This window comes from Octopus sinensis, linkage group LG3, assembly GCF_006345805.1.
Source record: "Octopus sinensis linkage group LG3, ASM634580v1, whole genome shotgun sequence".
Classification (NCBI taxonomy): Eukaryota; Metazoa; Mollusca; class Cephalopoda; order Octopoda; family Octopodidae; genus Octopus; species Octopus sinensis.
The window spans coordinates 59,812,863-59,840,140 of NC_042999.1; the positions used below are offsets into that span (position 1 = coordinate 59,812,863).

Below are 27,278 nucleotides of genomic sequence, written 5' to 3' on the forward strand. Positions count from 1 at the left end.
CTTTTTTTATATAAAAACACTCGTCATGTGACCCATCCATAGCGTTCTCTTTCTCTTTCCAATTCCATGTAAAATGATTCATCATAATTGCTTAGCGATATTAAAGTATTATTCTTTATTTATTTTTATTTTTTTTCCATTTTCATTTTTTTTTTTTTTTTTGCTATATCTCTCGCTGCATATAAATTTATGTATAATTGTTGTGCGGTATTTGTTTTCTATCTTCTGTGAATGCTGACCAAAGTATTACTTTTGGCACAGCTGAAGCACGACGGCACCGAATCTGGGACAGAAGCAGAAGACGAAAAAGCCGCACGTCTTGAATATCGGACATTATCAGCCGGAAATCGTAGGTACCCCCCATCATTGATGTCTGTCGTTAGTCGAAGTCAGTGTATGCAGTTGTTCTTGGCAAGTGAAGTGTTTGTTGTTGTTGTTGTTGTTGCTGTTGTTGTCGTTGTTGTTATTGTAGTTTTGTTGTTGTTTTTTGTTGTTATTACTTACCACATTTATTTTTGTTGTTGTTTTCTTTGTTCTTTTCTTTTTACTTTTTTTCTTTTATTTGCTGATGCCTGTGTTGTTACGTAACATTATCCTCATCATCATCATCATCACCATTATTATTATTATTATTATTATTATTATCATTATTATTATCATTATCATTATTATTATTGTTATTATTATCATTATCATTATTATTATTATTATTATTATTATTATTATTATTATTATTATTATTGGCAGTGAGTTGGCAGAATTGTTAGCACACTGGGCAAAATGCTTAATGGCATTTCAACCGGCCTTATGTTCTGAGTTCAAATTCTGCTGAGGTCGACTTTGCTTTTCACCCTTTCGGTGTAGATAAATTAAGTACTCGTGAAACACTGAGGTTAATGTAATCAACGAATCCCCTCCCCCAAAATTTCACACCTTGTGCCTTTCGTAAAAAGGATTATTATTATTATTATTATTATCATAAGGGCAGTTGATTAGCAGAATTTATAGAATGCCATTCAAAACATCCAGCCTTTTCTGTTCTGAATTTGTATATATATATATATATATATATATATATATGTATATATATATATCTTGCCAGAGAAGACTTAAGTTGTGACCCTTCTAGCATTAATAAAATAAGTACCAGTCATGTACTTGGGAAAGATGTATCTGATTATATCATTCCCAATTGTGACTTTGTCACAGCATAAGAAATCCCTCATCATCATCATCATCATTATTATCATTATCATTATCATCATCATTATTATTATATTATTATTATTATTATTATTATTGTTACTATTATTATTATTTGGATTGGCAGGTATTGTTAGAATCTCAGAAGAAAAAAAGGAAAAAAGTTTCTCGTGGTATTTGTTCTACCTCTTTACATTCTGTGTTCAAATTCCGCTGAGGTCCATTATAACCTATATCCTTTCCAAGTCAATAAAGTATCGGTCAAACATTGGGGACAGAAGAATCAGGTAACCGCCTCCCCTGAAAATTTGGCCTTGTAACTTAAGTCATAAACCCTTATTATAACCATTGTCTCTTATATGGAGGGTAAACTCTATGCCTCAAATTGGTTTTGAGACCCAGTTTCAAATCCATGTTATGACTGCCCGTTGCCCTTGAGGATGTCACGTGTCATAGTTCTTGTTCATTATAAACCAAACATTTCAGTTTTAATTAAGAAATTATAATTGTACTCATTACCCTTTTTTTTTTTGTTTAATGGCATTCATTTTCATTTGTATTTATCATTATGGTGTATATATTTGCATGGATGTGGATGCATAGGGACATGGGACAGGCTGTGTAGGGAAGCAAGGTAGGCAGCACCTATTATAATGTAAATGATTTCCATTTCATTATAAAATGTTACTAATTTTATGCATGGATTTCAGTAAAGGAAATATATTTTGATGTTCAACAAGCAGAATTTCTCTTAAGATATATAAAGGTGTGTGTGTGTGTGTGTGCGTGTGTGTGTGTGTACATACTAACTGTTGTCAATATTAAATAAACCTGTGAGTTCAGATCCAGAATACATTAAACATTGTGCCATAAAGACGGAATGATAGCTGCTTTTTGTTCAGTATCATTGGATTCAGGTATGAGTATGTGGTTGTACGTGTGTATGTATGTATGCATTTGTGTGTGTGTGTGTTTGTATGTATGTATGTATGCATTCGTGTGTGTGTGTGTTTGTATGTGTGTGTGTGTTTGTATGTGTGTGTGTGTGAACGTATATATGTTTGTATAGAGCAGGAGAGAGAGGGAGTTCTTTACTGGATCTCTCATTATTCCCTCCTGCAACACTCTCTAACTCCACTATGTTTCTACCATCGTACACTTATTCTGCCTCAGATTTCTGTCATCTACCAAGCTGGGGCCCTACCTTGAAGTATTTTAATGAGATGAATTCACCCCAGTTCTTTTCTTGTTTTTAAACTTGGTGCTTATTCTATTGGCCCTCTTTTGCTGAACTGCTAAGTTACATATATATATACATATATATAAGAATTTTTTGCGTAACAGCATCAACAACAGCAACAACACAAGAATTCTCCAGCCATTGAAAGTGACCCTACATGGTCACTTGACTTGCTAGAAATAGCAGCCAAATCTTCCTCTAACTGTACCCTATTAACATATTGGATAATATAGTCTTTGGTACTGATTACACGTAATAAGATAAAAAAACCAAGGCTGGTTTTTCTTATGTACACACGCTGACATAGAGCCAACATTGAGCCCTTTATTTGCAATATTACCAAATCTGGAACTTAACTATGGTCTGTCTATAGCACTTATTCAGCATTACCTGACACCTTTGGGTCTCAATGACACCATTATCTCTTATATATAACATAACGTATATCTATATATATAGCATATATATATATATATATATATATATATATATATATATATATAATATATATATATATATATATATGTATTATATATATATATATATATATATATATATATGTATTATATATATATGTATTATATATATATGTATATATATATATGTATATATACATATGTATATATATATATATGTATATATATGTGTATATATATATGTGTATATATATATGTGTATATATGTATATATATATATATATATGTATATATATATATGTATATATATATATGTATATATATACATATATTATATATATATATATGTATATAAATATATATATGTATATAAATATATATACATACATACATCCTCACAAACATAAACATGTTGTTTTCATAATATTTTTATAAATTGTCTCATTGTAATAACACCTGTTGCTGACAATTTACCATGTACTTTTGACAATTTACCTAATCAATGCCTACTGCCTACCCTAAGTATTTACTCACAGCATGTGCCTGCTATGTGTATTTCAGTTGGTTTCAGTGTCCTTGTGCATAAGGCAGAGCGTCACCTCCGCCAACTCCTCTTAGCTGTTGTTATTTGATTAAACTGCTGTGTGCCAGTTTGGTACTGTCGAAGTGGTGGAGGTGGTGGCAGTGGGTGGAGGTGGTGGCGGTGGGTGGAGGTCTGTCTGCATAGAGCTGTTGGAGGGAAGTCTGTCTGAAAGAGACCTGGAATATGGTGCATGAATGTAAGAATATATTTTCGCTCTGATTTGAATATAGATATCAACATATTGCACTTGGCATTGGTTCAATATGAAGTAAGCTTGTGGAACAGAAGCGCATCAACAACAGCAACAACAACAGCACAAGAATTCTCCAGCCATTGAAAAGTGACCCTCCATTGTCACTTGACTTGCTAGAAATAGCAGCCAAATCTTCCTCTAATTGTACCCTATTAACATATTGGATAATATAGTCCTTGGTACTGATAAAAAGACAGGTTGGTCATGGTTGAAATGCTTTTGCTCACAGATTTTCTTGGTTTGAATCACCACCCAAGAGGTGAAGAAGATCCATAAGAGGAATTCTTCCATTGTTTGGTGGCTGTGGTGAAAGAGGTTGTTTGTTAGACAAGGCTGAAAGGCATGAGAACAGATACATTCCTCTGTGGTAGAGCTCTCTCATTGACGTCTTCAAGTTTCATTTGAAAAGGAAACTGAGAGTGGATGGAGAGTGAAGTGCTGTCTTTGAGTGAGTTTATTGAAAGATGAGTGAAAGTTGTGAAAATGGCAAGAGTGGATGGACTGTGAGTTTGAGAGAAAGAATTGGAGAGTGCACTTGCTCCTGGGGTTTCAGGAAAATCTTGGACAGTGGAGTTCCTCGATTATCCCTAGAGGCCTTCCTGTATTAGGAAGGCCGCATCTCTTTCCTCCTCCACACCCCTTATATTTTTAACCTTTGTATGCTATGCATATGTCTCTTCTTTTTTCAGTGTATACTGTATATATAAAAGGCATGATGCGTGTGTGTATATGTGAATGTAATTTATGCATGTCCACAAATTAGCACACATGTTGCTCCAAATTTAGGAGGGCATTCGTCATGATCCTTGCTGTGTTTTCGTCAACTTATTTTTACCAGAGGCACCAGCAAATAGCAGCAAAAATTAATTTTCTACCAAAACTTTTAACAATTTTCAAGTTGGAGAAATCACCATTGTTTGCAAACAGGAGTTAAGTCCCCTTCTAGTGACGAGTAAGTTTTTGTTAAGACTTTTGTTGTTTTTTTTTCCATGGAGGTAAAAAGTGTTTTGTTGATATACAGGCAAGACACACACACACACACGAGCATGTATGCATACAAAAAACATGCATGCAATAGGTGTACATATGTACGTGTGTGCATGTGTGTGTGTGTGTGTTGCCCATACATATACATATACATATATATAAACCAATTTAAACGGATTTCGCCCAAATTTGAGATCGATGCTGCTTAGTTTGGTTTGAAATAAAGAACTTGATTAGTTTAATAATCCTAATTTAATCCTGGGCAAAGCTGGGTTATACTGCTAGTTATTATTATAATTATTATTATTATTATTATTATTATTATATTTTAATAGTTTAATTAGAAATGCTGTGCTCAAGGCCCTTTACTGAGTTTTATTTAAGACTGCAGGATAGAAGGGAGTCGTTCACTAACTAGAAGCCTAGCTTGCTGGAAGCACACTATGGTGGTGTCAAACCAGGCCCTGGGTTAACTTTACCACTCAGTGCTATTTTCATTGTTACTTCATTATTTAGCAGTGGTCTTTTATCTCCTGGTTCTGGATTAAAAATTTATTGAAACCAGATTGATATCAAACACTCTCTGCTTCTTTAAACATAAAATTGCTGCCATGGATGGCATTGTGGTCATTAGGAAATTCATATATTTGGACATTGTTCTTCTCTCTTTGACCAGTTTCATCTGGTTGATATTTTTGCATCTGATAACCTGGAGTTAAAAGGTTTCGTTTGTTGTTATTGCTTCTGTGAGTGGTGGATACCTGATATAAAGGATTAATAACCTACCTGGCATAAACCATTAAAAGGATATCTAACTCTGGAGATTAAGCTTAATATATAATAAATACAGTAGTTGTATACTGTCAACTTAATGTGACAGTCCCAAGAAGGGAATAATACTACTGCTATTTAGCCCTAGGAAGCAGCAACACTTCCTGTGGGCCTTAACACATTTCCTGTGTCCTTATGTTTGCAAGGGAGAGATAAGCACCACCACCCAGCTAAGCCTGCATTCAGAGACTAGTTTCTGAGTCTTTGCTCGTCTTCAGTCTGGAGTAGCATGGCTTGCTAGTTGGAGATGCCTATCTAGCCCTTGTAAACATATAATTATTCTAGTGAAATATGTTCACTGATTTCAGAAGGACACAGGAAATGTGTCAAGGCCGACAGAAAGCAGTGCTGCTTCCTAGGGCTAAATAGCAGTAGCATTATTCCCTTGATGGGACTGTCACATTAAGTTGACAGCACACAATTACTTTATCATACCACTACTGCATAAATCTCTCTGAAAGATTTAGAAATGTATTATTACTAATAAATGCAGTTTTGCAATTATTTAGAACCTTCCCATTGTGATATTTCAAATGAAATACACAGCTTACGTATTCCTCTTATCTATTAATTAATAGATAATAATAAAGATTTTAGCTGGATTTAGTAAACTAACAGCTCTGTGATTAAGAATCTGGTTGCTTGGAATACAATTTGGAAAGTTCTTACATGACACTAAGATGTATTTTAATTTAAATATAATCACCTCAAATTAGAAATAGTAGTTATTTTTGTTGTATCATGGGTTATTTTCTGTATATAATTATTTGTTTTTTTTTTTTCTCAATCATCACCATCATTATTTTAGGTCTGCTTTCCATACTGGCATGGGTTGGATAGTTTTACAGGAGCTGGCTAGGTAGAAAACTGCACCATGCTTTGCTGTCTGTTTGGATGCTAGTTTATTTACATCTCTGTAACTTAGCAGTTCAGCAATATAAACCAATAAAATCAATACTAGACTTCTAAAAAAAAGTACCGTAAATCCTCAAGTATAATTCGCATTTTTCCCCCAAAATTTAAAGGTCAAAATCGCTAGTGTGTATTATATACGAGGTTGAAAATGAAAAATATTTTCTAAGCAATGTCCAAGTCTCTATTTTCTGTCCGGCAATGTTTAGTCAGACACATTTTGTGATGTCGGGCACGAAAATCCCTTAAGCTAAGCCTGAAAGCAATGAAGTCATAAAAGAATCATCCATAACTTGCAGTAAGCAACATTTATTAAACGTTATTACTGTTATTTCTTTATTTTCTGCAAACAAAATGCACGAAAAAGCTATACGTTTGCATCATGTTATATATACAATAATAATAAAGGACATTATCGTATACATTTTTACAAACCAAGGACGTTATATAGACCTCCTTGACTCAAGTTAGAGAAGGGGTGCGTATTATACACAAGGTTTAGGTTTTTCAGAGGTACAGCCCCCTAAAAATCCCCTGCGTATTATACTCAAGGGCGGACTATACTCAAGGATTTAAGACACTAGGATCGATTTGTTTGACTAAAATCCTTCGAGGAAGTGTACCAGCATGGCAGCAGTTCATTGAGTGAAACAAGTCAAATATAAAAAGATTAAAGATGAACTGAATTTTTCTCGTGATTGTAGATGAGTGTTCATTGTTTTTATTTTCAAAACTGGTTTGTAAAAATAAATGCAAGCCTTGCTGGCCTTCATTTATATGCAAAAGATACAGCTCTTACATAATGGCCAGTTATTTTATTATTTATTTCCGGTTTTTTTTTCCCAATATATTTAATGGTATTTGCATTTCAATGGGATAAACACAATGCAAATATCTGAAACAGCTGTTTAGAAAGTTATTTCGTGCGTGCGTGTGTGTGTGTGACTGTTTGTGTGTGTGTGTGCATGCGTGCATTAGTGTACTTATATGTATGTGTGTGTACATGTATATGTATGTTTGTGTATATATATATATATATATATGATGATGATATATATATGTATATGTATGTATATATATATATATATATGTATCTATAGGCATGTATATATTTGCATGTATGCATTTTTATATATATATCATCATCATCATCATCATCATCATCATTTAGCGTCCGTTTTCCATGCTAGCATGGGTTGGACGGTTCAACTGGGGTCTGGGGAGCCCGAAGGCTGCACCAGGCCAGTCAGATCTGGCAGTGTTTCTACAGCTGGATGCCCTTCCTAACGCCAACCACTCCGAGAGTGTAGTGGGTGATTTTATGTGCCACCGACACAGGTGCCAGACGAGGCTGGCGAACGGCCACGCTCGGATGGTGTTTTTATGTGCCACCGACACAGGTGCCAGACGAGGCTGGCAGACGGCCACGCTCGGATGGTGTTTTTATGTGCCACCGACACAGGTGCCAGATGAGGCTGGCGGACGGCCACGATCGGATGGTGTTTGTTACGTCCCCAAAGCACGGAGGCCAGTCTATGCGGTACTGGCTACGGCCACGTTCGGATGATTTTCTTGTGTGCCACCGGCACTGGTACCACAAAGATACAAATTCCATTTATGTTCATCTATTTTGATTTGTTTTGATTTGATTTGATTTGATTTGATTTGATTTTCACTTGCCTCAACAGGTCTTCACAAGTGTCACAAGAAGGAAGGTATGCATAGGTGGACTGTCTACGTCGCCGGGTCTTCGGATGGTGTCTTTATGTGCCACCGACACAGGTGCCAGATGTGGCTGGCGAACGGCCACGATCGGATGGTTTTCTTGTGTGCCACCGGTACTGGAACCACAAAGATACAAATTCCATTGATGTTCATCTATTTTGATTTGGTTTGATTTCACTTGCCTCAACAGGTCTTCACAAGTGTCACGCGTGTCACACACTTGCCTCAACAGGTCTCCACAAGTGTCACACACTTGCCTCTGCCTCAACAGGTCTTCACAAGTGTCACACACTTGCCTCTGCCTCAACAGGTCTTCACAAGTGTCATAAGAGGGAAGGTAAGCACAGGTGGACTGACTACGTCGCCGGGTCTTTGGATGGTGGTGGTGTTTTTATGTGCCACCGACACAGGTGCCAGGTGAGGCTGGCGAACGGCCACGATCAGATGGTGTTTGTTGTGCCCACAGCACGGAGGCCAGTCGACGGCCACGTTCGGATGGTTTTCTTGTGTGCCACCGGTACTGGAACCACAAAGATACAAATTCCATTGATATTCATCTATTTTGATTTGGTTTGATTTCACTTGCCTCAACAGGTCTTCACAAGGGTCACACACTTGCCTCAACAGGTCTCCACAAGTGTCACACACTTGCCTCTGCCTCAACAGGTCTTCACAAGTGTCACACACTTGCCTCAACAGGTCTTCACAAGTGTCATAAGAGGGAAGGTATGCACAGGTGGACTGACTACGTCGCCGGTCTTCGGATGGTGTCTTTATGTGCCACCGGCACAGGTGCCAGATGAGGCTGGCGAACGGCCACGATCGGATGGTGTGTGTTGTGCCCACAGCACGGAGGCCAGTCGATGCGGTACTGGTTACGGCCACGTTTGGGTGGTTTTCTTGTGTGCCACCGGCACTGGTACCACAAAGAATACAATTCCACTGATGTTCATCTATTTTGATTTGTTTTGATTTGATTTGATTTTCACTTGCCTCAACAGGTCTTCATAAGTGTCACAAGAAGGAAGGTATGCACAGGACTGACTACGTCCCCGGTCGGGGCCACGGGTTATGGCCTGACTAGTCTTGCCGGGTCTTCTCATGCACAGCATACTTCCATAGGTCTCGGTCTCTAGACATTTCCTTAGTGAGACCTAAAGTTCGAAGGTCGTGCTTCACCACCTCGTCCCAGGTTTTCCTGGGTCTACCTCTTCCACAGGTTCCCTCCACTGCTAGGGTGTAGCACTTTTGCACACAACTATCTTCAGCCTTTCTTGTCACATGACCATACCAGCGCAGCCGTCTCTCTTGCACGCCACAACTGACGCTTCTTAGGTTCAACTTTTCTCTCAAGGAACTTACACTCTGACGATTATGAACACTGACATTACACATCCATCGGAGCATACTGGCTTCATTTCTTGCGAGCTTACGCATATCCTCAGCAGTCACGGCCCATGTTTCACTACCATGTAGCATGGCTGTACGTACACATGCATCATACAGTCTGCCTTTTACTCTGAGCGAGAGGCCTTTTGTCACCAGCAGGGGTAAGAGCTCTCTAAACTTTGCCCAGGCTATTCTTACTCTAGCAGTTACACTTTCAGCACACCCACCCCCGCTACTGACTTGGTCTCCTAGGTAGCGGAAGCTATCAACTACTTCTAGTTTGTCTCCCTGGAACGTGGCAGAAGTTGGTCTCTGCATATTTCCAGTGTTTATTGCTCCTGAGCATTTGCCACAGACAAAAACTATTTTCCTAGTTAGCCTTCCTTTGACATTGCTGCACCTCTTATGTGTCCATAGCTTACACTTGGTGCATCTTATAGAGTTTCTACCTACACCTTTTTTACAGATCGAGCAGGGCCATCTACCTGAAGGCGTTTGTGATTGATCTACCTTCCTACTTATTAGAACTTTGGTTTTGGCTAGGTTGATTCTAAGGCCCTTCGATTCTAATCCTTGTTTCCACACCTGAAACTTCTCCTCCAGTTCTGATAGTGACTCAGCAATTAGAGCAAGGTCATCAGCATAGAGGAGCTCCCAGGGGCAACCTGTCTTGAATTCCTCCGTTATTGCCTGGAGGACTATGATAAATAGGAGGGGACTGAGGACTGAACCTTGGTGGACCCCAACCTCTACCCGGAATTCTTCACTGTACTCGTTGCCAACCCTCACCTTACTAGCAGCGTCTCTGTACATGGCTTGAACAGCTCTCACCAACCATTCTTCTATCCCTAGTTTCCTCATTGACCACCAGATAAGGGACCGGGGGACCCTGTCAAAGGCTTTCTCCAAGTCAACAAAAGCCAGGTACAAGGGCTTATCTTTGGCTAGGTATTTCTCCTGCAGCTGTCTTACCAGGAATATAGCATCAGTAGTACTTTTCCCTGGCACGAACCCAAACTGCATATCATCTAAGGTAACTCTCTCTCTAATTAGTTGGGCTACAACCCTCTCCGTAACCTTCATTACCTGATCCAGCAGCTTGATGCCCCTGTAGTTATTTGTCTCTAGGGCGTCGCCTTTACCTTTGTAGCAGTTGACTATTATGCTGCTACACCAGTCATTGGGTATGACCCCCTCGTGTATCACCTGGTTAACTATACGGGTGACTAAGCTATAGCCGACACCACCAGATATTTTGAGCATCTCTGCAGTAATTCCTGATGGGCCTGGGGCTTTCCCTGTTTTCATGCTTCTAATTGCCTTATCTACTAAGGAACTGTTAACTCGGATTGCTGGTCCCTCTGTTGGGTCGACATTCGGCAGACTCTCTTTATCCCATTCATTTTCCTCATTCAGCAACCTTTCATAGTGGCGTCTCCAAGCTTCTCTCTTTGCATCCTCATTTAACGCAAGTGAACCATCCTCCATGCGAACACATTTCTCTCCTACCACGTCACGATTCTCTCTCACACACTGTCTTGCAACACGAAATACCTCAAGTCTTTCATCCTCACGACGCAGGACATTGGCAAATTTTTCCTTATCTGCCTCCCCTCTGGCTAGATAGACCTGTCTCCTGGCTTCCCTTCTGGCAGACTGATACACTTCCCTGCTACCACCGTTCTTCCAGGCCTTCCAAGCCTGTTTCTTTTGTCTAATAGCCCTGTCAACAATATTGTTCCACCACCACGTTATTTTGGGTCTTAAGGGGACTTTGCACCAGCCACAGATCTGGTCAGCGGCTTTCAGCAGGTTGTCCCTCAGAAGCGTCCAGTTGTCTTCTACCCCATGCGTAGCTATACTCCCTTCCATTTCGTCTAAGGCTTCAAATAACATATCTCTAAATCTCTGTCCATTCGCAGGGTCTTTAAGCTTCCAGACCCTTCTTCTCCATGTTGGTCGTCTTCTAGTCGCCCTCTTTGTCCTGATCCTAAAGTCACTAACTACCAGTCTATGTTGTGGGGTGCATTCTTCACCTGGGAAGGTTTTGGCATTTATAAGCAGCCATCTTTCCCTTTTTCTGGCAAGGATGTAGTCGATTTGGCTAGTATGCCGGCCCGATCGGTAGGTGACCAGGTGGCTTGTCGGTTTCCTGAAGTTAGTGTTGCAAATCATAAGACTATTCGCATCGCAGAACTCCAGCAGCCTGGTTCCCTCCTCGTTGCGGAACCATAACCGTAGCCTCCATGTACGCCATGGAAGCCCCCAGCACGTCGTCCAACATGCCCATTGAAGTCACCAGCCACAAAGAGAAGGTCCCTGTCGTTCGTCAATGATGTGGTCTGCAGTAGGGTGTCATAGAAACAGTCTTTCTGTCCATCAGGTAGCCCTGGCTGAGGGGCATAGGCCGATATAATAGTTGCTAAACTATGGTGGAGCACTAATCTAATCTTAATTATTCTGTCACTTACTCTGACTACCTCGATTACCTTATCTACCCATTTTTCGGCGATAAGCATGCCCACACCCCCGACTCCGTCAGTATTCCCAGCCCAGAAAATCTTGTACCTCTGTCCTTTGCCTGTGAGGAACCTAGCAGAACCTCCTCTCCACATATATATATATATATGTGTGTTTATATATGCATATATTTGTGCTTGTGTGAGTGTATATATATATATATATATATATATATATATTACGTGTGAGGTGTGTTGTCTGTGTGTGTGTGTGAGTTTGTATGTATGAAACTTACTGCTAAATAAAAAGATGTCATCTGACACTTGATACCTGATTTTTCACTTCAGTGATGGGGGGGGGGTAGTGGCACTGAAGTTGTTGTTGCTGTTGTTGTCATCGGTGGTCCTAATGGAGTTAAAGAAATATATGTACCCAGAAAGAAAAAAATGCAAAACACAGAGCCAAAGAGCAAAGCAACCTGTGAAGTCATACAAAGCGAAAATATAACTTATTTTAGGGCTTCATTATAGCTTCTTTCGCAAATGTATTAAACTGACAGTGAAGGTTTCAAGTAGGCCATCACATGCAGATGCAGAAATGATGGTGTCACTACATGCTGAGAGTATTACAGAGAGAATGGAGAACACACACACACACACATATATACGTATATATAAGTAAATATATATGTATATATATATATATATATATATATATATATATATATATATATATATTATATTAAATTAGAGACAAAACCATATATATATATAGGGTGAAAGTAAAAAGAAAAGTAAGTGAAAATGTACATTAGAAATTAAAAAAAGTAAAGGCTTTTTATGAAAAGTAACGAAAGATATATACAATTAGATGAACTGAGGTAGGAATAAAAATAATACAAGGCATTATTGTGAATTGTGAAAGAGATTTAAAAGCATACCGGTTTCGTAAATTTATTAAATATATATATATATATATATTTACTTGCACTTGTGCCGGTGTGCTGGTGACATGTAAAAAAAAACATGATTTTTCTGTGGCCATTGCCAGTACCGCCTAACTGGCCCTCATACCGGTGGCACTTAGAAGCACCCGCTACACTCTCGGAGTGGTTGGCGTTAGGAAGGGCATCCACCTGTTGAAACTCTGCCAGATCAAGATTGGAGTCTGGTGCAGCCTTCTGGTTCGCCGGTCCTCAGTCAAATCATCCAACCTATGTTAGCATGGAAAGCGGACGTTAAAAGATGATGATGATTATTATATATATATTATATATATATATATATATATATATATATATTATATATATCTATGTGTGTGCATCCATATGTATACATATATACGCATATATATGTACATGCACACTCACACACACACATATACACATACATATATATATATATGTATATCAGACGCTTTCTAGAAGTCAACAAGGTAATTGATAGTAAATAAGAAAGGAATGTAAATGTCTGAATGTAGTATGTGTTTAATTGCCGAGAAGTAGCGGAGGGTGTGCGGAGGGAGGAATACATGACAAAACTTATTGGAAATCTCAAAAAAATCTTTAAGAAACTGTTTGTTTTTTTTCTTTTTCAATGTTTAGTCAGCGAGCTATTCAGTTTGTTTATGGCTTGTGTATCAATACAGTATTTGAATTTATATTTGGAAAAACAATCGTTCATCTTTCCAGGAAACTATAGATTGGAAATGTTTAGTAGTTTAGTAGTTTGTGTATTGTTGTTGTTGTAATTCAGTCCGTTGTTGGCTCTTGCCAAGCTGAAGTATATTCAAAGACATTCAAGCTGTGACCATTCCTTTGCTTCTGGAGACCTCTGCCACCCGAGAAATAGTCCGCTCCGGTTAACGGATTCTATGTCTCCCTTATGCTTTTTTTAAGCATAGCTCTGTGGCAAGAAGCTTCTTTCGCAACCACATGGTTCCAGGTTCAGCCCCACTGTGTGGCACCTTGGACAAGTGTCTTCTATTATAGCTCTACTATAGCCTTAGGCTGACTAAAGCCTTGTGAGTGGATTTGGTAGACGGAAACTGGAAGAAGCCCATCGTGTGTATGCGTGTGTGTGTATACATATATATATATATATATATATATATATATATATAGGCATAGGAGTGGCTGTGTGGTAAGTAGCTTGCTTACCAACCACATGGTTCCGGGTTCAGTCCCACTCCGTGGCACCTTGGACCAGTGTCTTCTACTATAGCTCTACTATAACCTTATGCTGACTAAAGCCTTGTGAGTGGATTTGGTAGATGGAAACTAGAAGAAGCCCATTGTGTGTATGCATGTGTGTGTGTGCATACATATATATATATATATATATATATATATATATATATGGGCGTAGGAGTGGCTGTGTGGTAAGTAGCTTGCTTACCAACCACATGGTTCCGGGATCAGTCCCACTCCGTGGCACCTTGGGCAAGTGTCTTCTACTATAGCCACGGGCCGACCAAAGCCTTGTGAGTGGATTTGGTTGACGGTAAACTGAAAGAAGCCCGTCGTATATATGTATGTGTGTGTATATGTTTGTGTGTCTGTCTTTGTCCCCACAACATCGCATGACCACTGATGTTTGTGTGTCCCCGTCACTTAGCTGTTCGGCAAAAGAGAACCGATAGAATAAGTACTAGGCTTACAAAGAATAAGCCCTGGGGTCGATTTGCTCGACTAAAGGCAGTGCTCCAGCATGGCCACAGTCAAATGACTGAAACAAGTAATAGAGTAAAGAGTAATATATATATATACACATATATATATATTGTTAATAGCAGCATGTAGTTCCAGGTGAGACAAGCATTCCATTGTAAGGGTCTCAACGGACTCCACTTTTTTTTTCTAACTATTTGTGACAGTAGCTCTTTTTTTTACTTGTTTCAGTCATTTGACTGCGGCCATGCTGGAACACCGCCTTTAATCGAGCAACTCGACCCCGGGACTTATTCTTTTGTAAGCCCAGTACTTATTCTATCGGTCTCTTTTGCCGAACCGCTAAGTAACGGGGACATAAACACACCAGCATCGGTTGTCAAGCAATGCTAGGGGGACAGACACAGACACACAAACACACACACGCATATATATATATATATATATACAAATATACGACGTGCTTCTTTCAGTTTCCGTCTACCAAATCCACTCACAAGGCTTTGGTCGGCCTGAGGCTTATAGTTGAAGACACTTGCCCAAGGTGCCACGCAGTGGGAGTGAACCCGGAACCATGTGGTTGGTAAGCAAGCTACTTACCACACAGTCACTCCTGCGCCTCCAGTAGCTGTGTATATTTTAAGGGTACCCTATTATTTGTGTGTTACACAGTGATGACAGCGTTTCACATTTGAAAATAAAAATTGACCTGGTATATATACTTGCAACATATGGAAGACATAAAGTCACACTGTATTCTTTAGAACGCGGTTGCTACAGACAATAACATAACCAAGGTACATGTACACATTGGAACATAAGCACGGCTGCCATACACACACACACACACACATATGCAAACACATGCACATACACTCTGACTTGGCATTTCAGTTGCTTGTGTGTGTGTTTGGTGTGTATGCAAGTGTGTGTATGTGTGTGTGTGTGTGTGTACAGTGATCAACTTTGTGTGAACTGTAAATAATTTTGCTAGTGACAGCCACTGGCACCACCATCATCTACACCACCATCATCTACACCACCACCACCTTCTACTACTACTACTACTGCTGCTGCTGCTGTGACTACAACTCAAAAGAGAACTTGTTTAATGGCTATGGTTTCTATATCTTCCCTTGCAAGCTCAAGCCATACAGTGACACATGGACTGGCACACACACACACACACACACACACACTCACTCACATGCACACACACACACATACATACATATCCATGCACACTTTTATATCCAATATGCATGCACACACTCATACTCAGTGGTACAAAAACATATATACACACTAACATGCATAAACACACACACACACACACACTGACTGTCTGTCTTTCTCACTCACTCTCTCTCTCTGTATCTATCTATCTCTCTATCTACCTGTCTGTCTGTGTATCTATTTATCTGTTTATCTACCTTATATACCTATTTCTTTATTACCCACAAGGGGCTAAACATAGAGGGGACAAACATGGACAGACATAGGTATTAAGTCGATTATATCGACCCCAGTGCTTAACTGGTACTTAATTTATCGACCCTGAAAGGATGAAAGGCAAAGTCGACCTCGGCGGAATTTGAACTCACAATGTAACGGCAGTCGAAATACCGCTAAGCATTTCGCCCGACGTGCTAACGATTCTGCTAGCTCACCGCCTTAAATCTACCTTATATACTACTGGGATGGCTTCACAAGCAATGAGTGTGGGATTAGACTTCCAGTGTATATAAATAGGGGTACAACATCTCTTACTGACTAACCAACCAGCCAGCCAGCCAACCATCTCACCATCCAACTAGCCAATCTACTGAGCAATTTACACCCTCCCTGTCAACCAGTCAACCTATCAACCTAATTTGCCTACATGCTGACCAACTCACAAGCCTATCTACTAACTAAGCTCTCACTTGACCCTCCAACCTAGTGGTACCATGACTTGTATCAGCCAATTCACATGACTCCCTCTTTACTGTCCTACCCGCTGATGAAGGAACTTCCATGTGCTCACTCAAGATGCTAGAAACACAAAGTTAAATTCCTTCAAATAGCACCATGGGTAGGTCAGGTCACAGTTATATTGTTTTTAATGGTCATAGGTTTTGTTAATTGGGGCTGACTGACCTCAATTTAAATGTCACCAATATACCAACCATTATCACAGAACAGACTGAAAGATTGTTGCTGTCAGTCCAGAAACAGCTGTAGTGTTCGTTTATTCTATAATTCTTTTATTTGTTTCAGTCATTCGACTGCAACCATGCTGGAGCACCACCTTAAAGGGTTTTAGTTGAAGAAATTGACCTCAGGATTTATTCTTTATAAGCCTAGTATTTACTTTATCAGTCACTTTTGCTGAATCTCTAGCTTATGGGGATGTAAACACACCAACATCGGTTATCAAGCAATGGTGGGGGGGGCGAACATTACATACATACATACATACATACATACATACATACATACATACATACATACATACATACATACATACATACATACACACACACACACACATACATAGCCTGCTCACTTAGCGAGCAGGCTGGCGTCATTTGCAGGCTAAAAACAATGCGAAGCGCATTGTGACCAGCGATGTGTAGCAACATCTGATAGCCTGGTCAAAAATATATATTCATATATATATCATCATCATCATCATCGTCGTTTAACGTCCGTTCTCCATGCTAGCATGGGTTGGACGGTTCGACCGGGGTTCTGGGAAGCCAGAAGGCTGCACCAGGCTCCAGTCTAATTTGGCAATGTTTCTACAGCTGGATGCCCTTCCTAACGCCAACCACTCCGTGAGTGTAGTGGGTGCTTTTTACGTGCCACCTGCACAGGTGCCAGGCGGGGCTGGCAACGGCCACGGTCAGATTGGTGTATTTTATGTGCCACCGGCACGGAAGCCAGTCGAGGCGGGCTGGCATCGGCCACGAGTCGGATAGTGCTTTTTAAGTACCACCAGACCAGGGATCCTGGCTGGTTCAATTCGATTTCGATTTCGCTTGCCCCAACATGTCTTCACAAGCAAAGGGGGTGGCAAGGGTGCCTGTCGTACAGTCGCATTGGAGTATTTTACGTGCCACGGCCACGAATCGGATAGTGCTTTTTACGTACCACCAGACCAGGGATCCTGGCTGGTTCAATTCGATTTCGATTTCGCTTGCCCCAACATGTCTTCACAAGCAAAGGGGGTTGGCATGGGTGCCTGTCGTACGGTCGCATTGGAGTATTTTACGTGCCACGGCCCCGAGTCGGATAGTGCTTTTTACGTACCACCAGGCCAGGGATCCTGGCTGGTTCAATTCGGTTTCGATTTCGATTTCGATTTCGCTTGCCCCAACATGTCTTCGCAAGCATGGGGGGTTGGGATGGGTGTCTGTCGTCGGATGAGGTTCTATATCGACTTCGCTTGCCTCAACCGGTCTTTGTGTCCAAGGGAGGAAAGGCATTCATAAGTGGGCTGGGCTCACTTGTCCTGCCTGGTCTTCTCACGTACAGAATATTTCCAAAGGTCTCGGTCTCTGGTCATTTCCTCAGTGAGGCCTAAAGTTCGATATATATATATATATATGTGATGGGCTTCTTTCAGTTACTGTCTACCAGACCCTCTCCTCTGCTGTGAAGATGATGTTCTTGGCCACTTGCATGCTCTTTGTCTTCCTGGTGTTGATCTTGAAGCAAGCTTTCATGTTGTTAGGCTCACAAATAAAATCTTGTAGTAACATGAACTAGCAACCTCCTGAAACCCCAATCAAGAGGAGGAATTGGGGTTGACTAGCACATATCCTACAGAAACCTTTCAAACATTATGAGGCAAGCCCTTTGATGGACTCACCAGGAGAGATGCAAACAGGGCAGACCAAAAGTAACATGAGGAAGGTCCACAGAAACTGAAGTGCTGGCAAGTGATTACACCTAGGGACAACTGAAATCCATTGCTGAAAATCAAGACAGATGGAGATCTCTTGTTGGTGACCAATATTCCATGTGGAGCTAGAGGATTAAGAAGTGGACATAGCAGTTTGGATGCTGGGCTCATGATTGTTGCATTGCGGGTTCAGTTCTCAGAGTAGGTGACGTATTTTGTCTTTGAGTAAGGTCCTTACATTTCATATTGCTCTTGGACACACAATCGGAAATGAGTACGAGTAACATATTGAGGAATAACACCCCACAACACTTAGGTGTCTAGTTCAGGAGTAAGCCTTGGACACCCGGCTTTAAATGCCTTGAAAATTGAGATAAACTCTGGTCTCTAGCATAGAGGCTGAATTCAAAGACAAGAGAATGTATCTTTATCGCTTTCTGTGTGTGTGTGTATGAGCATGTCAATGTATATATTATATACACACACACATATATACACACATATATACACATATATATATACATGTGTATGTATGTAAGTATATATGTATGTATGTATGTATGTATGTATGCATGTAGGTATGTATGTATGTATGCATGTATGTATGTATATATATATGTATATATATGTGTCTGTGTGTGTTGAGAGAAAGGGAGATGTATGTATATACCTCTTTATCAGTTTGTTTTCTTTCACTTCCTTGCTCTATATTTTTTTTTTTGTTTTATGTCTTTCTCTTATCTCTCTCTCTCTCTCTCTCTCTCTCATTGTCTCTCATTCGCTCTGCTTTTTTCTCCTTTTCTCTCCTTCTGTTTATTTTCCTTCTCCTTGTTGACAGATTTTTCTTTCTTTCTTTCTTTCTTTCATTCTGATCTGTTTGTTTTTCTTTCTTTCCTTCTCTTTTTCCTTCTTCCTTTCAAAACTCAATATCTTTTTAATGTTCAAATGTTTCTCTTTTCTCTCCTTCATTTCAGTTCCCTCCCTCTCAATTACACACACACACATACACACACACACACACACACACATACACACACACACACACACACACACACACACACTCACTCACTCAAACAGATATATATACATATCTGTCTGTCTGTCTTCTGTCTTTCTCTCCTCTTCCCCCCCTCACCCTAGTGACTTAATTACCTAGTATTTACAATATCTCGTTACTATTTTAATTATTTTCTATTCTGTTCCTCTTCTTTACAGGGCAATAGGCCAAATATTTGTGGTGGTGGTGGTGATGGTGGTGGCGGTGGGGAGACAGATTTGACTGAATTAACCATCAGTGCATTTCTTGTTGTTGTTGTTATATAACCCAAGTTCAGTGCTCATTGAGCATGTCTACGAGTAAAGGCATGCTAGTCATGACCATCACATCTTTTTGTTGTCTGGAACTACATTCTACATTCTACATTGCCCCTGTCTTTATTTAGGGTGGTCGTGTTGTGGTTTCAGCGAAATTTGGCTGCTCTTTCTAGCATATCGTGTGGCTTCTATGAAACTCCTTTGTTCTTATTGCTATTACAATTTAGTGTTGAGCTGGCAGAATTGCTAGCATGCAGGGGACCAAGCATGCTAAGCAGTATTTCATCTGTTTACGTTCTGAGTTCAAATTTCACTGAAGTTGCCCCTGCCTTTCATTCTTTTAGGGTCCATATATTAACCCTTAGGGGACAACAGGGTCAATCTGTCTGCTGAAAATTCATTAGTTCATTCAATTTCCTTCAAGAATATATATTATTTCTGTTTATTTTCCTTCTCTTTGTTGACAGATATTTCTTTCTTTCTTTCTTTCTGATCTGTTTGTTTCTCTTTGTTTCTCTTTTTCTTCTTCTTTTCAAACTTGATATCTTTTCAATGTTCAATGTTTCATTATATATATATATTATATATATATAATATATATATATTTCCTACAAGAATTTATATATTGTATTCTTCTTCTTCTTGTGCCTTTCTTGGGCTTGGTTTCCCTGGTTTCAATGGTGTGTGTTCCCCAGTTGGATGGGATGCCAGTCCATCGCAGCGTTACTCATTTTTGCCAGCTGAGTGGACTGGAGTAATATGAAATGGAGTGTTTTGCTCAAGAATACAACGTGTCGCCTGGTCCAGGAATCAAAACCACAATCTTACGATCATAATGCTGACACCCTAACCACTAGGCCATGTGCCTCTACATATATTGTATTAGTTCATTCAATTTCCTACAAGAATATATATAGTTTTATATATGTAAAGTTATTACTTTATTTTTTATAATTCTTATTGAAAAATAAGTGCGTGCCACCTGTGGGGCCTTTGAAAATGGTTCTGTCTTCTTGGCACTGAAACTCCAAATGAGGTTCCATCTCCAAAGGTTTAAGTACCATATATTAAGATATATTAAGCTTTCAAAATTCACTCTGACACTGCCTACAAGCATAACATTGTGGATGGAGGTGCCGAAATGCAGTGCAGTCACCTAGAGATTCTGAGCATAATACCAGGCAAGGCACTAAGGTGAAACACAAGACACCTGAAGAAGGCTGGAGAATACACAGCCAAACCATAGTGAAAAGCAACGATCAAGATAAGGACACCAGTCTCATTAATACACAATATATATAAATTCCCTATTTCAGAAATATAGAATGATATTATTAGTACCACTGGAGTTCTGGGTTCAATGTAATTGACTAGTTCCCTCCCTCAAAATTCCAGGCCTTGGGGCCTATAGTAGCAAACTAGCAGAGTAATTAACATGCTAGACAAAATGCCTAGCTGTATTTCTTTAAGCTGTATGTTCTGAGTTCGAATATTGCTGCGGTCAACTTTGCCTGTCGTCGCTTTTGGGGTCGATAAAATATTGATTACGCTTCCCAGGTATGTAAAATGATTGACATCTTTCATTTCCTCCCCTCTGTCTGTGAAGTCGACGTTGTTGGTCACCTGCACTCTCATGGCTTTTTGTCTTCCTGATGTTGATCATGAACTAGCAACCTCTTGAAACCCTGATCAACTGGGGTTGACTAGGACAGCTAAGCACTGGAGTCAATGTAATTGGCTTCTCCCTCCCTTTAAAATCACTGGCCCTGTGCTAAAACATAAAAAGCATTATATTAGCCTAAGTCAGTTCTTATCAAGCATACCTATTATAATTGATATTGTGGCACGTAAAAAGCACCATCCGAACGTGGCCGTTGCCAGTACCGCCTCAACTGGCTTCCGTGCCAGTGGCACATAAAAAGCACCAACCGATCGTGGCTGTTGCCAGCCTCGCCTGGCACCTGTGCCGGTGGCACATAAAAAGTACCCACTACACTCTCGGAGTGGTTGGCGTTAGGAAGGGCATCCAGCTGTAGAAACACTGCCAGATCAGACTGGAGCCTAGTGCAGCCTCCTGGCTTCCCAGACCCCAGTCAGACTGTCCAACCCATGCTAGCATGGAAAACGGACGTTAAATGATGATGATGATGATGATGATGATGATGTTCTTATTTACCATTTGCTAGTCTCCATTTTGTCTGTATTGCAATCATTTGTATCTGATATCTATCAAAGAATTCCACAGAGGTTTTTATTGTTGTTCTGTAAAGATTTAGTCTAAAAATTTCCTCTTTCCCATTGATTTTTTTCATAATGCTTGTCTTAATGTTCAGATTGAAGTGAGTTAAGATATAGTTAAAGCACTGGATGCCATATTATCGGAATCTTTGAAACTCAAATATCTTAGTTTGTTATTTGGAATATTTTCAGGTGAAATTCAGTGCAGGCATGGCTGTGTGGTTAAAAAGCTTACTTTATTTATAACTTCATGGTTTCAGGTTCAGTCCCATCTTCTGTAGCTCCTGGTCAACCAATGCCTTGTGAGGGAATTTGGTAGGCGGAAACTGTGTTGAAGCTCATCATGTGTGTGTGTTTGTGCATGTATGTGTGTGCGCACCCCTTCACACACATCATATGGCAACCACCATTTGCTTATGTCTCTGCAGCTTAGCAGCTCCCTTAACTTAGCTATTTGGCAAAAGAAACTGATAGAAAAATACCAGACTTTAAATAATCAGTACTGGAGTCAATTTGCTTCACCAAATCTTTGAAAGCAGTGGCAAAGCATGGCTGAAGTCCAGTGACTGAAACAAATAAAAGTAAAATCACTTGGATCAAATCAGAACCAGTGCCATCATTGGCTGATAGAAACCTGTTACTGGTCACCACATAATAACTCATTATTACATGCACAGTGAAGGCGCACGTCTCAGTGATTAGAGCGTCAATCTTACGATCCTGTGGTTGTGAGTTCGAATCCCGGACCGGGCTGCGTGTTGTGTTCTTGAGCAAGACACTTTATTTCATGTTGCTCCAGTTCACTCAGTTGTAGAAATGAGTTGCGACGTCACTGGTGCCAAGCTGTATTGGCCTTTGCCTTTCCCTTGGGTAACACCGGTGGCATGGAGAGGGGAGGCCGGTATGCATGGGCGACTGCTGGTCTTCCATAAACAACCTTGCCTGGACTTGTGCCTGGGAGGGTAACTTTCTAGGTGCAATCCCACAGTCAGTCATGACCGAAGGGGTTCTCAGTATTACATGCACATAGCTGAGGGGTTAAGAACCAAATCGGGCCCCTACAGTTCTTGCCCTGTGAGGAAGGTTTGTGGGCTTCTGGCATGTTATGAAGCAAATCTAGTCGGTCGATTGGTACCACTTGGAATGTTTACTTCTGCCTTTAGCGTTCAGATTATTCTGTCAGATGTGATGCATATTTATTCGCATTTACCCTACACCAGCTTCACATAACCAGCCCCAGCCCATTCAAAGTACCTGCTGTGCTTACCTTGGATTGTAGGGCGACCTGCTGTGCTTGAAGAGACTTATTGAGTAAAGTAGATCAACATCAAAATAAAAATCAAATGGAAATTGTAGTTGTGATACCTGTGCCAGTGGCACATAAAAAGCACCATCCAAACGTGGCCAATGCCAGCACTGCCTTGACTGGTTTCTGTGCTGATGGCATGTAAAAGGCACCAACCGATCGTGTGGCTTTCCCTGTGCTGGTGGCACGTAAAAAGCACCCACTACACTCATGGAGTGGTTGGCGTTAGGAAAGGCATCCAGCTGTAGAAACACTGCCAGATCAGATTGGAGTCTGGTGCAACCTCCTGGCTTCCCAGACCCCGGTTGAACCGTCCAACCCATGCTAGCATGGAAAACAGACATTAAATGATGATGATGATGATGGTGATTTTGGAATTAATCATACATTAACACGATGGCGTGTTTGTTTATTTTTAGAATGACATTGTAGGGTAAGTGTGAGAGGTTAGATTTTGCCAGTTTGAGCATAAAACAACTGGAATATTTGAGCCCGATAGGCCACTAATGACTTTTTCCCACTGTTCTCAACTCTGGGTTGTCTTTTCTGTCTTTCTTCTCCCGAGTCCTGTTAATTTTGAATTGCCATCAATACTGCAGGAACTCTGCCTTTTCCTAGGTAATTGTGTTGGCCCTAAATAAACCCCTTTTTACCTCTGGCAAAAAGATGGTCCATATTAATGTGGCCTCTGTCCTTTGACCTGTTCAGCATGGGAGACTCTATCAGGGACTTGTGCTCTATGAGCATAGCTCTCAAGGTCATTGCAGCTCACAAGCAATCACACTACAAGAACTGGACATTGTGGTGGACCATTAGGACTTCCAAGCCCAGTAAAACATTTGAGTTGAAGTTACACTGATATTTAATTCTATACCTGACTTTTCTGGATTCAAGACGAGGTGTAGTGAAAAGATGTCCCCTGCAGCAGAAATCCCATGGGAATAAATTGGTTTTTAACTTGAAGTTGAGAAAAGGTTGCAACCTCAAATTCTTCATTAAGTTTCTGTTGCTTTTGCAGTAGTAATTGTTTAGTCCCAGGTTGTCCCTGGTCAAAGGTATTTCAGTTGTGATCATTACATCATGTCAGGGTTATTTAAAACAATTTTACCCGTTGCGTCCTTATGTAAGTAACCCTTTTGATAACAATCCACCAGAGAGCACCCTTGATTTAAGGGGTCATCCTGTTTTAAGACAATCTGAATTAACCATTCCATTAATATTTCATGTTAATTGATGTTCTAAAAAATTAATAATGACAAAATTGTTTTCTTAAATTCTTCATTATTTTCAAAAACTAATTAAATTAAAGACTGTGTTTTTTTTTTTAATAAAAGTATGGTAATGGAAAGCTTTAGTTAGTATTGTGTGATTTCAAAGAGATTTGGTTGTTATTTCTGGGAGTTACAACAACCACATAAAGGCTCTTTTTTATTGGTTTGTTTTCATTGAGTAGTTGCATTCGATGGAAGACATCTCTCTCTGTTGAATCATTTATTTATTTTTCTCTCTTTTTTTTCTTTCGATATTTTATCCAATAATATCAAAATTTGCTGAACTATCCAAGCAATTCTGTTATGGAAAATAGATATTAAATCACTGAAATTAAAAATAATAGCATATTAAAATAACAAGCAAGATAAAAACATTCAATTTTCTTACCATTATATTTTGCAATATTTGATCATAAAATATTTTTGTATAAAACTTTCCTGTAGAATTTTTAAAATTTATTTTTATGTAATTTATCCCCCCCCCCACCTCTCTCTCTCCTCCTCTCTCTCTCTCTCTCTCCTCTCTCTCTCTCTCTCTCTCTCTCTGCTTTGTTAGCATTAGTTCAGGAGGGAAAAAAAATAAACAAAAAAAAATAAAATAAAATAATAAAACAAATTGTGCTTCAAGCAGAATTTTATAGCTCAATGCCAACTATTTATATTACATAAGTTTCTACTGCATCTAGATTTTATTTATGCTGTTTACACTATCTCAGAAAAACCTGGAAGTAAATAATAAATAATGACAGAATTCTTGCCTGAGATAACTTCAGCTGTTTTTCTTATTGAAATGTTCCAATACTTTTGTTTCAAATAAACATAGGAAAGCATCTTCTTCTACAGCATGCCATCATGTAAATATTGTAAAATAAGACTTTGGCGTGGCTATGTGGTTAAGAAGTCTTCATCACAGTGACATGGTTTTTGGTTCAATCCCACTACAGTGTACATGGCTGACACTTTGTTCTTTGTATTCTTACTCTTTTACTTGTTTCAGTCATTTGACTGCGGCCATGCTGGAGCACCGCCTTTAATCGAGGAACTCGACCCCGGGACTTATTCTTTGTAAGCCCAGTACTTATTCTATCGGTCTCTTTTTGCCGAACCGCTAAGTAACGGGGACATAAACACACCAGCATCGGTTGTCAAGCAATGCTAGGGGACAAACACAGACACACAAACACACACACGCATATATATATACATATATACGACGGGCTTCTTTCAGTTTCCGTCTACCAAATCCACTCACAAGGCTTTGGTCGGCCCGAGGCTATAGTAGAAGACACTTGCCCAAGATGCCACACTTTTTTTTTTTTTCATTTTTGCAAGATTATAAGGCATGATTATAGGGCATGAATCGAAATCGATCAACATAATGGAAATTGTAGCTGTGATACCAGTGCCGGTGGCACGTAAAAGAACCATCCGAACGTGGCTGTTGCCAGCACCGCCCCGATTGGCCTCCGTGCCAGTGGCACGTAAAAAGCACCGTCTAATCATGGCCGTTTGCCAGCCTCGTCTGTCACGTAAACAGCACCCACTACACTCACGGAGTGGTTGGCGTTAGGAAGGGCATCCAGCCATAGAAACACTGCCAGATCAGACTGGGCCTGGTGCAGCCTTCTGGCTTCCCAGACCCCAGTTGAACCATCCAACCCATGCTAGTATGGAAAGTGGACGTTAAACGATGACGATGATGATGATGATGATGATGATTATAAAGAGGTGAGGCTACTAATTCTTGCAGGTCTAGGGGTCATTTAAATTTATGAAATTTGATTTAGCTCAGTAGCCCAACCATGTCTTTCCTTTAATGTCTTTTATAGATTGTGTTAAACTTTGAACCAGACAAATAAATTAGCATACATCTTTATTAATGGATGTCTTTTAAAACTAATAACAACAACAACAACAATAATAATAATAATAATCCTTTCTACTAAATGTAGCAGGAGAGGACTAGTTAATTACAATGATCTCAATGTCCACCTGCTACTTAATTTATCGACCCCGAATGGATAAAAGGCAAAGTCGACCTCTGTGGAATTTGAACTCAGAACATAAAGATGGATGAAATGTTGCTTTATTTTTTTGTTCGACATGCTAATAATTCTGCCAGCTCATCACCTTAGTAATAATAATAATACTCTTTACTCTATTACTTGTTTCAGTCATTTGACTATGGCCATGCTGGAGCACCACCTTTAGTCGAGCAAATCGACCCCAGGACTTATTCTTCGTCAGCCCAGCACTTATTCTATCAGTCCTTTTTGCCGAACCACTAAGTTATGGGGATGTAAGCCACCAGCATCGGTTGTCAAGCAATGTTGGGGAGACACACACAGACACACAAACATATATGCACACATACATACATACATGTATGTGTATATATATATATATAATAAATTAATAAATAAAACATATGCATATATACATACATATATGTACATACCTACCTCTACATGTATATATACATGCATATATGGGTACAGGACACCAAAAAACCGTCGAGCACAATGAGAAATGAAAACATAAACACAACACCAAGGAACTGGACATTTTTCTTATATATATACATATATATGAC

At 39.7% G+C, this 27,278-nt stretch overlaps 1 protein-coding gene across 1 annotated transcript in view; it reads left to right on the forward strand.

Moving 5' to 3' along the window:
* Positions 1–238: 238 nt before the first annotated feature.
* The window catches only part of LOC115209942 (homeobox protein 13), a 136,752-nt gene continuing 109,712 nt past the window's right edge, over positions 239–27,278 (forward strand). Inside the window, exon 1 of the mRNA XM_029778579.2 lies at positions 239–349. The gene's annotated coding sequence lies outside the window, so the exon portion shown is untranslated. The remainder of the gene's footprint in view (positions 350–27,278) is intronic.